This window comes from Borostomias antarcticus (assembly GCF_949987555.1).
Source record: "Borostomias antarcticus genome assembly, chromosome: 14".
NCBI lineage: Eukaryota > Metazoa > Chordata > Actinopteri > Stomiiformes > Stomiidae > Borostomias > Borostomias antarcticus.
This window is the reverse complement of record NC_140247.1, coordinates 920,973-937,107: the sequence shown is the minus strand read 5'-3', so window position 1 is coordinate 937,107 and position 16,135 is coordinate 920,973.

The window sequence follows — 16,135 nt, the reverse complement described above, 5'->3', positions numbered from 1 at the left end:
GTAAATACTTTCCCCCTCTTAAGTGCCTTACCTAGACCCCAACAATTCCAAGAGGTAAAAGTAAAAGGATTCATTCCCAATCTAGCTGGATACTCATCCCACATTTAAGGAGAAGGACAACTGAAGATGAACGCTGACATGTGACATACGCAACACTGGCAGAACAACAAACACAAAAACCCCAGAACATACACTAAGCCGCAACCAAAGAATTAGGCGGCACATCCCACTTTCTATAGACGAGGCTGCTGGGTAATAGAGCCCGCGAACACTAAAACACTAACTAACCTATAGGCTATCAGCAGGCCTGTGTGCACCTCCAACACCTGGTTATCAAACAGTTAGCTGCATCATACAGGAGTATGGTTCTGAAAAGTGGCCTGTTAATTCGGCCATAAACCCGAGGGGGATGAGGGAGAGGTAGCATGGTGTAACAATTAGAGGTAGGCTAGACTATAAACAAGACAAAAAAATTAAATAGTAAACTCCCCCTCGAAAGATAATAACTTGACTGGCCCCTTAGCAGCCAGCCAACTAATAACCTCACACCACACCCCAAAGTAGGCTACTGCAATGTTGAGAATACAGATATATTCACGTAAAGTAACTTGCGTGGTAAATCTCAATATTAATCAAACAACTGCAATTTATGAAGGAAAAATACATTATGCATGAGCTTATTGTCAGTCAAGCTATGTCCTATCTAATGAGTCTGCAAACCGTTCAGCATCAGCTGGCAAGTCAAAGACTTTCACTGCGTTGTCATGGACGAGAAGCGGTGCCTTCTGGCGGCTGAACTGGAGGATGGTCCTTACATCTCGTACATCGTTGTGAACCTTGGCGATGAGGACACGTGGGCGCTCGTTGGCTTGTGGTTTGGACTTCAAGCTGCGATGAGCCCGGTCTATCTTAACAGGCTTGGCAAAGTTCCCTTGACCTAGCAGCTCTGGACTAAGTTTGGAGACGAATTCCGTTGGGTGGTTGCCTTCTTCCCCCTCTTTAATGCCCACAATCCGAATATTAAGTCGGCGAGAGCGTCCTTCCAGGTCGTTCAACTTAGCTCTGAGTAGACCGTTAGCCCCTTGCAGCTTAGTACAAGTAGCTTCCAGAGGCGCGATGCGGGTATCAGTCGCAAAAAGGTCTCATCCATCCGTTTTTCAGCTGCGCGGTGCTCCTTTTGGAGAGCGGACAAGGACAAGGAGCGGAGCGTCCCTCCATCGACTTCTTCAAATTGTCCACGAGTTTAGCTAGTTCGGTCCCCTGATTAGCAATAGCAGCTAATATAGCTTTGTTGCTAGCCGTGGCCTCGCTAGTCTTTTTCTTGTCTTCTTTCCCAGGCATGGCGTAAAAGTGGACTCAACAGGTTACTATGCAGGTTAGATAACCAGTTAACCATAGATAAAGTAAAAGAGCAGCGATTAAACAGTAAAATGGAGGTTTACAGCAAGAGCTCTGACAAAACATGACTACTCCATTACAGCGCACGAGCGCCTCCTCCCATTTTACTTTTGTTTTGACAATATGCTAAAAACTTAAATATTTACAGCTGGGTTTGTGAATACAAGCTTATTTTCAATAGATATTGAAAAAAACTGCATACACCCATTAAAAATAATTTTTAGCCTATTTTTAGACACAAAATGCAACCTAAAATGAAAGACAACAATATATTCACAATTCCAGCTGTAAAAATTTGCAGAATACATCTGAGAGTCAGTATGTAAAGTTAGTGAATGCACCTGCCCTGGAAGTTGAGATAGCAGGTGCCAAGTGACGTCAGGTACTGTAAAAACGTAATAAAAAAAAAAAAGAGTTATGCTGTGTTCACACCGGGCGCAAATTTTTCCTGCGGCGCGGCGAGTTTACATAGAAAGTCAATACAATTTGCCTGAACTGGGCAGCAGGCGGCGTATACATGTAATAGTAGAAGAATATCGAAAAATATGAAAATTGAAGTTCGGAAGAAAAAACACCATTTTGACTGTACTGTCTCCCCTTAAAAGAACTGAGAGTTGCAGCAGTCCTGCAGTTTTCTGGAAGTTTGTTCCAGATATGTGGAGCATAAAAACTGAATGCTGCTTCTCCATGTTTTGTTTTAACTCTGGGGACAGAAAGCAGGCCTGTGCCAGACGACCTGAGAGGTGTGGATGGTTCATAACGTAGCAGCAGATCAGAAATATATTAACCATTCAGTGCAGCAGTATTTTAAAGGGGTCCACGTTTGCAAAGCTAACTTTTTCATTGTTTTTGCATATACATTTGAGTCTCGGATGGGCCTACTTACACACAAAGTCAGCCGAAATGAAAACATTAGAAAAAAAGTCATTCAAATCTGCTGTGTCAAATTACGTCACAGCATTTGTTTACCTGACTATAAAGGCTGACATTATTTGCAAGTCCTGCTAGCTGGCATAATGTATTTGCACGGAAAATGCTCTGTTCTTGGATGTACTAAGCAGCATAGATCGTCTCCCAAGGACAGAAAACCAGTGGATAAATTTCATTTTTGATGGCAACGTTCCCTCTGAAATTGGCAAAACACTGGCAGTGTGTGCTAACCATTTTTGCCCGATTGCTTTTCCAACCTGGGTCAGTACAATGCAGGATTTTCAGATAAACACTTTCTGAATGATCAAGCAATGCCAACTGTGGAAATTATGCAGAAACTGTATGTGTTTGTTTGCATACTAATGCTAGCTAGCTAACACACTCCCCCTTTACCTCAACCCGGATGCTCGTCTCATTATGTTAGAGTAACATTAGTGGAATGAAATTGGTAGACTTCTAGTTCATCGAGTGGTCATTAAAAATGATCAAATGTTAAGAAGTGGACATCATTTGATTCTTCTCGACCTACAGAATCTAGCTTTTATTGTTTGTAGTCAAATCGTGTTATATAGCCTGGTGGTGTTTAGCTAGCGAATTTAACTAGAGGTAACAGCATACAACCGTGGAGATAATAACATGGGCACTATCATGTTTAGTCAGGGAGAGGGGACAATGAAATTTGTCACAGTGGCATCGAGTTTGGATGGTCCAGGCTAGCCAGCTATAGTTGAGATAGCATACCACCACCACATTTTGTTCTTTAGACTGCCGACTTGCTCTTAGCTGAGCTCAGTTACATATGAGGTTACAGAGGGGTATAGAGGCATTCTGAGTGTTATTTATACTCAAAGAAATGTTAAATTGTTGAAAATTAGCATAATAGGACACCTTTAAAGTCAAGTATTTGACAGACAGTAAGCCAGTGTAAAGACCTCAGAACTGGAGTGATGTGATCCACTTTCTGAGTCTTTTTAAGGACTCGAGCAGCAGCTTTCTGAATCAGCTGCAGCTGTTTGATAGATTTTTTTACTGAGACCCGTAAACACCATTACAATAGTCGAGCCTACTGAAGATAAACGCATGGAGTTTTTCCAGATCCTGCTGAGATTTAAATCCTTTAATCCTTGATATAATAAAGAATAATATATTCTTCAGGTGATACTAGGCTGACTTTGTCTTGATGTGACAATGATGATGAATGATGTGAAATCCATGACTACACCAAGATTTCTGCCTTTGTTTGTGGTTTTTAGCATTACTGATTGGAGCTGAGCGCTGACTTTTAATCGTTCTTCTTTGGCTCCAACAACAATTACTTCAGTTTTATTTTTGTTTAGTTGAAGAAAGTTCTGCCACATCCGATCTTTGATTTGTTCAATGCACTTACTCAGCGCTTATATGGGATTTGTTATAGAATTTACATCTGGCCTCAAGACCTTTCTATTCCAAACACCTTAAACCTTTGTTCTCTCTCTCCTTTTGTAATTCACCACCTCCCTCAACCGTTCACATAGACAGGGTGGCCTCCAGGAGGTCCACACACCTAGAAATGTCTACTCCAGAATAACCATCCTTTGTCTCCAAGAAATTGCCGCCTTTTCTCATGTCACATGTCTGTACTCTTGGCCACGCCTGCCATTTCACATGACGTACAATGGATTAGCCAATCACATCCTGGAAGCGCCGTACCTGTGTTTTGCTTGAATATAAGTCAGCACAAGATCAGGAGGCTTCACTTCTAGGATGAACCACTCATGTTGCGTTGTCCAGGAAGTCCTTGCGCTCATATGTTTTCTCAATAAACCAGACTTAACCTTTTGAGCGAATCTTGGTAAATCCTTTTTGACTAGATCAGTTAAAGTCCATTACAGATTATAGTCCCCTGGTGATAGGATGATATAAATGTGTATGTCGTCTGCGTAGCTATGGTAACACAAGAGGCCCCAGAATAGAGCCTTGGGGAACTCCACAGATCATGTTTGTCTGCTCAGATTTGTAATTGCCTATAGACACAAAGTAGTCCCTGTCGTTCAAATAGGATTCAAACCAGTCTAGCACTGTTCCAGAAATTCCCAGGCAGTTTTCCAGTCTGTCTAGTAATATATTGTGGTCAACCCTGCCGAATGCAGCACCGAGATCCAGTAATACTAAGACTGTAATTCTGCCATTGTCTGTGATTAGATGGATTTAATTCAAGCCCTTAACAAGAGCACTCTGAGTGCTGTGGTGTGGTTGAAATCCTGACTGTAAGACATGTTGTTCAGCTGTTGAAAAACTGTTTTTTCAATGATTATACTTCAAAGTATTCCCTTAAGAGGGAAGAGTGGCTTGACGACTGCAGTTTTCAAGGTTTGTGGGAACACACTTGAAAGAAGAGGTGTTTACAATTTGTAGTAAATCAGAGGCCATGCAGTTAGATACATAATATCAAGGCAACAGGAGGATTTCAGATATTGTATAATGTCCTCCAGGGTTTTATGTTTCATTGGATAAAATTGTGTCATGGTATTGATTTTATGTGGACACTGGGACAACACATATCCTGTACCTGTTTGGAGGCACTGACTGCTTGTCTAATTTTCTGAATTTTGTCATTGAAGAATGAGCAAATTCATTCCAGGCCCTGGTGGATAGAAGTTCAGAGGCTACTGACACAGGAGGGTTTGTTAGCCTATCGACAGTGGCAAACAAAGCATGTGCATTATTATTGTTTTTAGTGATGTCAGAAAAGAAGGACTGCCATGCATTTCTCAGCTCCAAAGTATAAATATAAATTGACTGCGACCCAAGAGAGGGCAGGTGTGGACGAGAAAGCCTGAGTAAATATTTCACTGTTGTTTTCAGTGATGTACCGCTTTGTGATGACCGCTTCTTGAACCATGACAGAGGTGAATATCTGTACAAAGACAGTTTGAGATATTAGTAGGTTTGCATTCAAGCACCTTGAAGAGAGAAGTGTACCCCAGCTTCATAGTGGCATGTGTGAGGCAGTTTGATAGCTGGTAGTTAATAATCGTCGAGAATATGGGGTCGCCCTCCGACATTTGAGTGAGCTACAGTGTGTTTTCCTATCAACAAAGAGTCTCACTGTTCCCAAGATTCACGCAGAGCTGGGAAATTCAGTTTTCTCCTGCTACGGACCATGGACATGGAATAAACTGCAGGAAGAAGTAACTGATCTTAACCAATCTCATACATCTGGGTGATTTCATGTTTTACTCCAGTCTGAATAGCGGTGTCTGTGTATTGGTTTATGTTGATTGGTGTATTGTCTGTAACTGATGTATAGGCCTATTGCTGCTACCCTGTCCAGGTTTCTCTTGGAAGAGATTTTAATTTCAATGACACTTCCTTGATAAATAAAGGATGATAAGTCCTTGCTACAGTTTTAGTCAGGGTATTGTCCATATGTATCTCTTATAAGGCACATCCATCTTTGTGTCAAATTTGTATATGTAAAAATTTCCTGTTTGGATGTCTAGACCCCAGTAGCTAAATAACTCCATATCCAGTTAGGACTATAGCAGTTTGAATGGAGATGCAAATGTTGTTGTCCTTATGCACCACTTCAATACCTGTGTCAAAGAGATTATCACCCCTAGGACCGAGTTGCATTTTTTTCATTAATACAGGTCACTCATAAATGAAAGTAGTGCTGCTGAACATGATTTATTACACTGTATCTAATTAGCTGTCTTGGCTATAAAATAAAATAAATAAATAAAAACACCTACACACTGCAGTTAAAACATAATCATTGCATAATCAGTTATTTTATTATTATGGCACCAATAACAATGTAGTGGAAATAGAAAAAAGGTATAGAAAAGGGGTAAAGCAGACATCAGAAATATTTGGCTATGTACCAATATGAAATGCCCCATCACAAACACCCCTATGTAAAATGAGTTTGGCCTGAATGAGAACCCTGCATGGCTCTGTCTCTGGTGAGGTGTTATCTTGTTGTACCCAGTGGCAGGGATTGTTATTAGGGTCAGGTTTAATGGCCCTGGATCAGTGCCCTGGGACAAGATTCACCCAGTGCAACCCCTAAGTCTTACTTTTGCCTTCTAGCACCAAATTATTGTCTTACCAAGACTGCAAAGGATCATCAAATCCACCAATTTGCATCATGTCAGTTTTTATCACAGTACTGAGAAAGCCAGACTTTATTTTTGTTTCAAAGGTTCATTGAAATAAGACAACTGGAAGAAGTAAGCCATGTGAGATATCAGATATAGATGAAGATGGACATGAAGATGCCAGTATATCTGACTGTCTCAGGTGGTGATATGTTTGATACTGTATGGAAAAATGAAAAAAAGGTCACTGCACCCTTTACTGGGTACCTTGTTTTCAGCTGAACATGAAACTGCTAATGGCTCCATATAGTAATGCACTCACCAGTGTGTGTGTGTGTGTGTGTGTGTGTGTATGTGTGTGTGTGTGTGTGTGTGTGTGTTAAATCAATCAGGGCTGTGTATGTCTGCCACATGATGTAAAGATGTAGCTTGATTGGGAAGGACAGCCTGTAGCTCGGGAGGTAGAGCAGCAGGCAGGGGATCGCAAGACCCCCGGTTTGATCCCAGCTCCCGGCAGTGTGCCAAAGTCTCCTTGAGCAAGACACTGAACCCCAAAATCGCTCCCGTGCGGCATGGTGGTGCAGAACCTAGTAGTCGCCTCACAGCAAGAAGGGCTTTTCTATGCCTAGTTTGAATGTTCTCCCTGTGTTCGCAAGGGTTTCCTCCAAAAGTGCCCAATACAAAAAACATGCCGAAGAACAGATGCTCTTTAGTATTGACCAGAACTTGGCCTGAGCACTTGGACTTGGTCCCCGAGCGTCATGAACAATGGCTGCCCACTGTTTCTGCCTGCCCCTGGAGGAGGACGTCTTCAATGGGATAAATGCAGGGAACAATTTCCGCCGGCAACACCTGAAGAACAGCATGTGTGTGTTGTGTGCTGTGTTTGCCGCTTACGCGTGTTCTACTGTGTGTGTTCTACTGTGTGTGTTCTACTGTGTGTGTTCTACTGTGTGTGTTCTACTGTGTGTGTCACTATGTGGTGAATAAAAAAGGTCCTTGAGGTCCTGGATTATTTATTTATTTTTATCAGGAAAGAAATGGACCCATGGTAACACTATATAACTATCCTTTATAAGCCTTTATAAACCATTAGTAGACAATAACTGACCTATTAAGAAATGCTTTGTAAACGGTAAAAGGTCAGTGATCAGTGAGTAAATGATATGATCGGGGCTATTATTGTTTCTTTTTTCAAAAAGTGAGAGCCTACTGCTGTTTCCACGATAGCCTATCGCCTTGATGACAGAAAAGTTATTTGTTGGAAAATAACGTTTCTATGTTGGAAAATAACGGCGCCGTATTGCCTACATTTGTTATATTTCCCGGGTTCAGTTCTGATGTGAACTGGTGGTACTTCTGGCACACGAGGTGCGATTTACTTGGACTTTCTTACACGTTAACGAGAAGAACAGCCACATAGATATCTAAGATAGCCACCCGAAAATTCACGGCTGATCAAGAACACATGTGACGATGGCCTCCCCCGCCGAGATCGCTTATATCAAATCTGAACTTTCTTCCGTGGAAAGTCTTATCTATGATCTCCTCCAGCAACAATCCAAGCTCCAGGAAAGGCTAGCTGCTCTGGAACCACCTTGCCCTGTCTTAACTACTGGCGCTGCCTCTTCCTGGGCTTTTGCTACCAAGAGGAAGAGGAAAGAAAAGTTTGTTCTCCCTCTCTTCGACCCAAATGGGTCCGAGGACGCTCTGCTGCATTCAAACAGCTTCGCTCCGCTGGCCGCGCTAGCTGATGCCGAAGCCCATACATATTATGCTAGCATAGTAGCCGCGCCGCATAGGAAGCGCTCTGCACCGGACCCCAACGCTTCAATACCCATCTCCCCGTCCAATTCCCCGTCCAGCACTTCTGGGTCTACATCCCCGGAGGGTAGGGCTAAGCGCCCTCGTCTGCTGGTCTCTGCTGCTGAGCTCTCCGTTGGACACGTCGTGGGCACTACTGTTCCTGCTGTTTCCCAGCCGTCTCGACCACCCTCTCCTGTTGACGCTCCTCGGCGTGGACCGACTGCTGACACACCTGTGGTCAACCTGGCTGATGAGGTTGCCTCACCCCTCTCTGCGCAGCCGACCATCCCATTGGCTATCTCCTCCGACGCTGCCTGCACTGCTAATGTATTAGTTGCTGTTCAACCTGTCTCTCTGGTCCCGGTGGCTATTCAGTCTAGTAAACTTGCCACTTATGATGGAGGATGCCTCCATGGTCAGCCAGAAATCTTAATCATTGGAGATTCCATCACCAGGTCTGTCAAAATACCGTGTGGTATTACCTACTGTTTTTCTGGTTTTAGAATTTTAGATGTGTTGGAGCTTACTCCTGCTATTGTTGAAGAGCACCCGACTGTCCATACTGTCATTATTCATGTTGGATCCAATGATGTCATGAAGAGACAATCTGACAAACTCCGGTCTGATTTTGAGGCACTGATAACCACTGTTGAGGGTTTGGGGAAAGATTTTATTGTGTCTGGCCCTTTCCCTTCCTTGGGTCGTGGCTCTGAGCGTTTTAGCCGTCTGTTTAGTCTCCACTGTTGGCTACAGAACTATTGTATTGCCACTGGACTTGGCTTCATCGACAACTTTGACTTGTTCTGGACCAGGACCGACCTGTTCAAACCTGATGGTATCCATCCTAATGGACTAGGCGTGAAACAGTTGACCTCTAGCACCATCAGACTTTTAGCATCACTGGCCTGACATCATCTACTGCTGTAGATAGTCTGCCGAACTATTGTTCTGTTTCTTGTGCCCCTCTTACCCCTGTTTCTGTACCGGTTGCCTCGCCAAGCTCCAATTCTCCTGTCTCCCCCCCTATTGTTGCTCCTCGGCAGGCTAATTGTCTCCCTGAGTCCACCTCAACCTGTGTGAATAACCCCTCTACATTTTGTGCTAGAAATGGCTTGGGGCTGATCCATTGGAATATTAGAAGCCTACTCCAATATCAGAAACTGGATCATCTGAATATTTGAGTCTCTCAAGCTAATCCTGATATTATGGTTATCACTGAAACTTGGCTTAAGAGTAGTGTCTGTGACTCTGATGTGGCCATAACTGATTTTAACCTTTTTAGAACTGACAGGCTTAGCAGAGGTGGTGGGGTGGCCATTTATGTAAAAAGCTGTTTTACTGTTTCTGTTTTACTTGCAGTCACCTTACCCAAGTGCTTTGAATTTCTTGCTCTTAATATTGATTGTGGGTCTAATAATTCTCTTGTTGTTGTTGGTATCTATAGACCTCCTTCTGCTGATGTCATGTCTATTGATCGTCTGGCTGATCTACTCTCCCGCTTTACTAACTCTGAAATGATTGTTTTGGGAGATTTTAATATTGATTGGCTAACAAATGCTTCTGATTATTTAAAGGATGTTTCTGCTAGCCTTAATTTGACTCAGTTGATCATAGATCCTACCAGGCCTAATTTGAAGAACCCTTTAAAATCTTCACTTATTGACCTTATCTTCTCTAATAAGAGAGATAAAATCTCTGCATGTGGAGTGCTTGATTTGGGTATTAGTGATCACTGTCCTACTGTATGTATTTGTTATACACATGTCAAGAGAACCTCTTTTCGTATTATATTTAAGAGAAACTTAAATAATTTTAATGAACAAGCCTTTCTTCAGGACCTTTATAACAGTGGTATTCATTCTACTTCTGCTATCCCTGATGTTGAACTAGCTTTAGAATTTTTTATTTTCACTCTCTTGTCGGTAGTAAATAGACATGCCACCTTCAAAAGGTACCGAGCAAAAAACAGATCCAGTCCCTGGTTTACCCCTGAACTGTCATCCTTGTTTTTGTCTAGAAATACAGCGTGGTCTCTCGCTAGACGTACAAACGAGGCCTCACATTGGGCTGCATTTAGAGTCCTTAGGAACAAATGCACGTCTCTCGTGAGAAAAAGTAAATCTGACTATTACTTGAATTTGATCACTAACATTTATTCTAATCCCTCTAAATTTTGGAAGGTGGTAAAAGCTTGTAGCAGCAATTCTTCTAACTCTGTACCTACTGAGGTTAAATTTGATGACTGTTTTATAAATGATCAAACTGAGATCTGCTCTGCTTTAAATAGACACTTTGCTGCGGCTGGCCATATTTTTAAAGATGACGATGTTGGATCCCCTTCTACAAATGTTAATCATCTGTCTCTGGAGCAGGCTCACGTGCCTACCCATAATGTTGCTTCCCAGTTCTCTTTTAGTCCTGTGTCTCCTAGTGTGGTTCTTGAAGCTCTCCTAGCCATTGATCCCAAGAAATCCACTGGTGAAGATAACCTGGATCCTTTTTTTCTCCAGTTATCTGCCCCTTTAATTGCTGAGCACATATCACATATTTTTAATCTGTCTATGTCTTCTTGTGTTGTCCCCAGAGTTTGGAAAACTGCGCAAGTTCTCCCATTGCATAAAAGCGGTGAAAAGAATTACCCTAATAATTATAGGCCAATATCTAGGCTGTCTTGTTTGGCTAAAATGCTGGAGTCAGTTGTAAATTGTCAACTCAAAGATTTTCTCTCACACCACTCTGCACCAATCTGGTTTTAGAGCCAACCATAGCACTATCTCAGCCATCACTTTGGTTACAGATAATATAGTTTCTTCCTTAGATAAAAGAAAACATTGTGCTGCCCTGTTTATTGATCTGTCTAAGGCCTTTGACACTGTTGACCATCCTTTACTGTTAAATCGATTATGTAGCATTGGCCTAGATGGAAATATATGTAACTGGTTCCAGAATTATTTATCTGATAGATCTCAATGTGTGAAGTTAGGGGGTGCCCAGTCGGACCTTTTGCCTATAACTAAAGTGTTCCTCAGGGGTCAATTTTAGGTCCTGTGCTATTTACCATTTACATCAATGATATTGTATCCTCGGTTAGTGGTTGTCAATTTCATCTTTATGCTGATGATACCATTCTGTATTGTGTTGCTGACTCTGCGGAATTAGCTATTGAAAAATTGCAACTTTCTTTTAATGCTGTTCAAGATGCTCTTGTGTCTCTCAAGTTAGTTCTTAACGAGAACAAAACCAAATGTATGTTGTTCTCTAGGGCAAGAGATCTTGACCATAATAGTCTGCGCATAACTGCTGCAAATGGATCCTTTATCGAGAGAGTTTCAGAATATAAATATCTGGGCATTTGGCTCGATGATAAATTAACATTCAAATTTCATATTGATAATCTTGTGACCAAACTACGGCAGAAAATTGGCTTCTTATATAGGAACAGAACTAGCTTTCCAATGCTTTGTAGAAAGTGGATTATCGAAGCAGTCTTTTTATCTGTCCTGGACTTTGGTGATGTAGTCTATAGACATGCCTCTGCTTCTACTCTCAGATCTTTAGACACTGTCTACCACTCAGCTCTTAGATTCATTACAGGAGATAGCTATAACACGCATCATTGCTCCCTGTATGAAAAGGTTGGCTGGCCGTCCCTTTCTATGAGACGTGAGAAACATTGGTTTTTATTTATTTTTAAAGCTCTTATTGGTAAGCAACCACCTTATATTACTTTTATGCTGGATTGTAACTCTGGGTCTTATCTAACCCGTTCCAGTGAGGTGCTCCTGCTCAAGGTTCCCAGAGCTCGTTCCAACCTCGGAATGACTGCTTTTACTGTCAGTGCTCCAAACTCCTGGAATGCCCTCCAAAGCACTTTTAAAATGGCTACCCTCCCTTCGTTTGGTCATTTTAGAACTATGGTTTCTGAATTTTGCACATCTTACTGTAATTGTCTTTAGCTGTATTTCTTGTTCTGTTCTTATTTATTTTAACTTATTTAACTCTATTTTCATGTTGTGCTTTTAGTGTTATTATTGCCTTACCATTGTTTTATTCATGTTTTATCTCTGTACTATTTTATCTCTTTTACTCGTCGTCACTGTAAATGAGGGCAACCTCAGTGTCCTTCGAGTTTAAATAAAGGTTATTGATTGATATGTTAATATACACAGAAAACCACTGTATCCGGTTGAATATCTCTTACATAGGTTGATCAGAATTTTGTTTATTACCATGTAGCTGTTGAACATACCAAAAAATTGACCGATTAGTATGTTGACACCCGACATGGCAATAAACAAATTCAGATTTTAATTCTGAATCATAGTCTGTGGTGCCTAACAAATGAACCTCATCTACAAATGGGACCTTTTCTACAGATTATCAGCATCACTTTATGGACGTCTGGGTTTTCAACCTCATGCAGTGGCTCATGCAGTAGTCATTCAATATGTTACCATTGCTTTATTAATTGCTTATAAAGGAAAGTATTCTGATGTCTGTGCATAGGAAGCATGGGATTCGGCCTCAAGGCCCACAATCATTTGTTTTCACCCGGTCTCTTTTTTCAATACGATTTGACAAGGGGCTGTCAAAGGCAGTGCTATTTTGGAATGTGCTTTCATTGTTGGCATGTAGCCTACGTATTAGTATCTGAAGGCTGTGGGAGCAGAACAGACAACTTTGAAAAGACACCCACTGCTTTTCATTTTTCTACCCATCTGAAGCAAAAAAGAGAAAGTTTTGTAAATACAATCTAGAGTAGTAAGACTGAGCTCAGATTAGTGTGATTATGTCAGTAATGCTTTCCAATATGGCACTTCTTTTTTTCTTTTTCTTTTTTACAAAAAAAAAGAATAATCAGCAGTGATGAACAAGGGTGAAAAGGCAGACTGAAGTTGGTTTTAATAAACTCTGACAATTCCTGTCTTCCCCCTTAATCTTTGCTACTAAGTGAAAAATACATTTTTCGAAAATGTGCTTATTTTTATTTCAAATATAATGTGTTAGGTCTCTGCCTAATTCACCCATTGTCTATTCAAAGCTTTATGGGGCTATGATGCCAAGGATGAATAATCAGGGGTACACAAAATATGTAAAAACTCATCCTTGCATGAATTTTTGCTTTCAACCCCCAGGACAAATCCTGCCAACCTAACAGTGGCATAATGAGATAACTTACCATATTAAACAGACATGATTCCTTTTCTGCCGAGAGAATGGAAGAGCAAACAGTGTCAGTCTGAAACAGAGAAATGGGGAAGAGCATGTGTCAGGACTCATCACAGACATTAAGGTGTCAGTTCACTGGATATTTATATCTTTCTAATATGCTTAGACAAGTCTATGTGAGGACTGCTCCGGCCATTAGACCTGAGAAGACTGGAAATAATCAATGTGAAGACAATCACAGAGTAATTTAAAAAGCTTAATCGTGATGATATGCCGTAACAGCATCAATTTGAGTGATGCCCCTACCTTTGGGATTCACACAAAGCTATATGTTTAGAGCAGATTATGAACAGGAACAAGCATGTTTTGGTTGTTTTATGAGTGACATTATATTTGGATAAGATTCATGTTTGCATGTCTTACAGTGAATGTTGTCCACACAATCCTGGACGGCTCCACTCACCCCTCTATCAGCTGAGATGTACAGTGTATCTCAGAGATATTCAAGTCAACTTTATTTTTTAGATCAAGTCAGTTACTCTATATTTTGCTTCGGAATGAGACATAAATTACTTGTCAAAAGTAATGATGTCTGATTTTCCATGTAATCATCCATTAATCAAAATGTAGGCACTACCATACTAAACGAAACCACAATGTTGACATTTCAGTTGAACTGGTCATCCTCATAGGCCTAGTGACACAGACATTACTTTCATTTATGTTAACAACTCACAGCAACAGAACTATGGCTACAATAAATACACAATACTCCTATATCTTACAACTGGAAATATTTGTCTGCTTCTCATTCTCACCATACTTGCTTTATTTATGTTATTTTATATTCCCCACCCTGTCCCCTAACATAAACACGACTCTTACATTTCAGCGAATTGCATTTGAAAAGCAGTAGGGGGGTGGGGCTTGGCGGGGTAGAACAGCAAAAGTCAGCCATTCCCTTTAAAACTGAGTCTTTTTGACAGTGCTGTGGCTCGATATGAGCTCCCCTACACTATTTGCCAAGAAAGTTATGAGCCAGCAGAAATCCGTATGACAGGGAAAGTCAAATAGATTGGAGCATCTCTGGCATAGGGCCCTCTTATTTAAATGACTGATTCTAGTTCCTGTGCCATCTACTTTCCCCCCTTATAAAAGACAGTCTTTCCAGGTTAATCCCAGGCTGGTGAGTCCCAGTGCAGAGGGATATAGATGGTCTGGTTCTCACAGGCTGGTGAGTCCCAGTGCAGAGGGATATAGATGGTCTGGTTCTCATCCCCCAGAGAGAGAGATGGTTCAGGGGGAAGGTTGACAGGGATGAAGGGGTGAGCAGAGGCGCCACCAAGGATAGAATTCTGAGGAAGCCAAGGTCAGCATGACTCTCTGTTACAACCAGTGTTCCGCCACACACACACACGCACACACACACATACACACACATGGTCACACACTCACTATCCCATATTAGCTTTTGGCCCAAAAGACAGAGACTGCTGAGAGCAGCTAAATCACCACTGTGCACTGTGCATCCGCATCCATACTGCGGACAAAACCACACGCCCATACCTACATAATTATACACACATCCGTACCGTGGACAAAACCACACGCTCATACTTACATAATTACACACATCCATATTTATACAGCATTGCTCACACACATGCACACACGCACACAAGCACACATGCACGCGCAAGCACACACACATGCACACACACACACACCCTATAAGCACTAGGCAGCCAGACTGTGGCTATCACAGCAATGACCTGGATTTGGTTTGACATCCTCACGTGTTCAGTACCCAGTGGGGTTGACGATAGAGAGGTTAGGCCTTCCTCCCTTGGCGGAGGTCGAAATTGTAGTGCTTTAATCTGAGTGTTCAGGTGGCTCATTTGGTAGGAGCAGGTTTCCTTCGGGTAATATTGCATTCGATCCAGCTAGAAAGAGATACTTTGTTTCCAAGAAAAATCATTTCCATGTACAATAATAAAAAAGAAAGGTTAAATTTCAATCCAGCAGTTGTGTCAAAATGGGGCATTATGGGGGGTGGGTGGTCAATTGAAGCAATTACTTATTGAAAATATATGGTTATGGTTTTTAGGGAAAAGTACAAAAAATGGTGCCCTGTCTCCATTTTGGCCCCAAAGTGGCTTTCTCCTAAGCATTCTAATCAGCTTGTGAGTTTCCTGGTGTGTTTTTTCCTCTGCTATGGACCAGCCTCCATCTTTTCACTCCCACAGTGCAGCTTTGCGGTTTAGCCACACTCTCCAGCAATGGATCCTGTATAGACCTGGAGATTTGCTGTGCTACTTTTGGCACAATACACCTTAACCACCGTCCAACTGCTTCCCTCCCTCTGTCTTTCCAAGTATCTGTCCTGTTCACCCCTAGGGTTTTTCTCACTTATCAAATCTCATTGAATTCCTTTTATTTGCTTGCTCTTTCATCTTACTGTGTGAATGTAAGCCTTGCTCCACAGATTCAGCTATCATTTGCTCAGTATAGTGCATAATGCAGATTTGAATATATTTCAGGGCTGTGTAGTCTTACTATATAAACTAAACGTAAAGGACAAACTAGCCTCATTCCTGTTTTGTCAATATATTATATCCGTACCAGTTATTGTATATAATCAAGGGAAAAAAAGGTTAAATGTTAGGGTTACCAGTAGGGGGTTGCTAACTTAAATGTGACATTATATGGACAAAAACTCTATTTCCTCCACTAAAATTCATTACACTCCC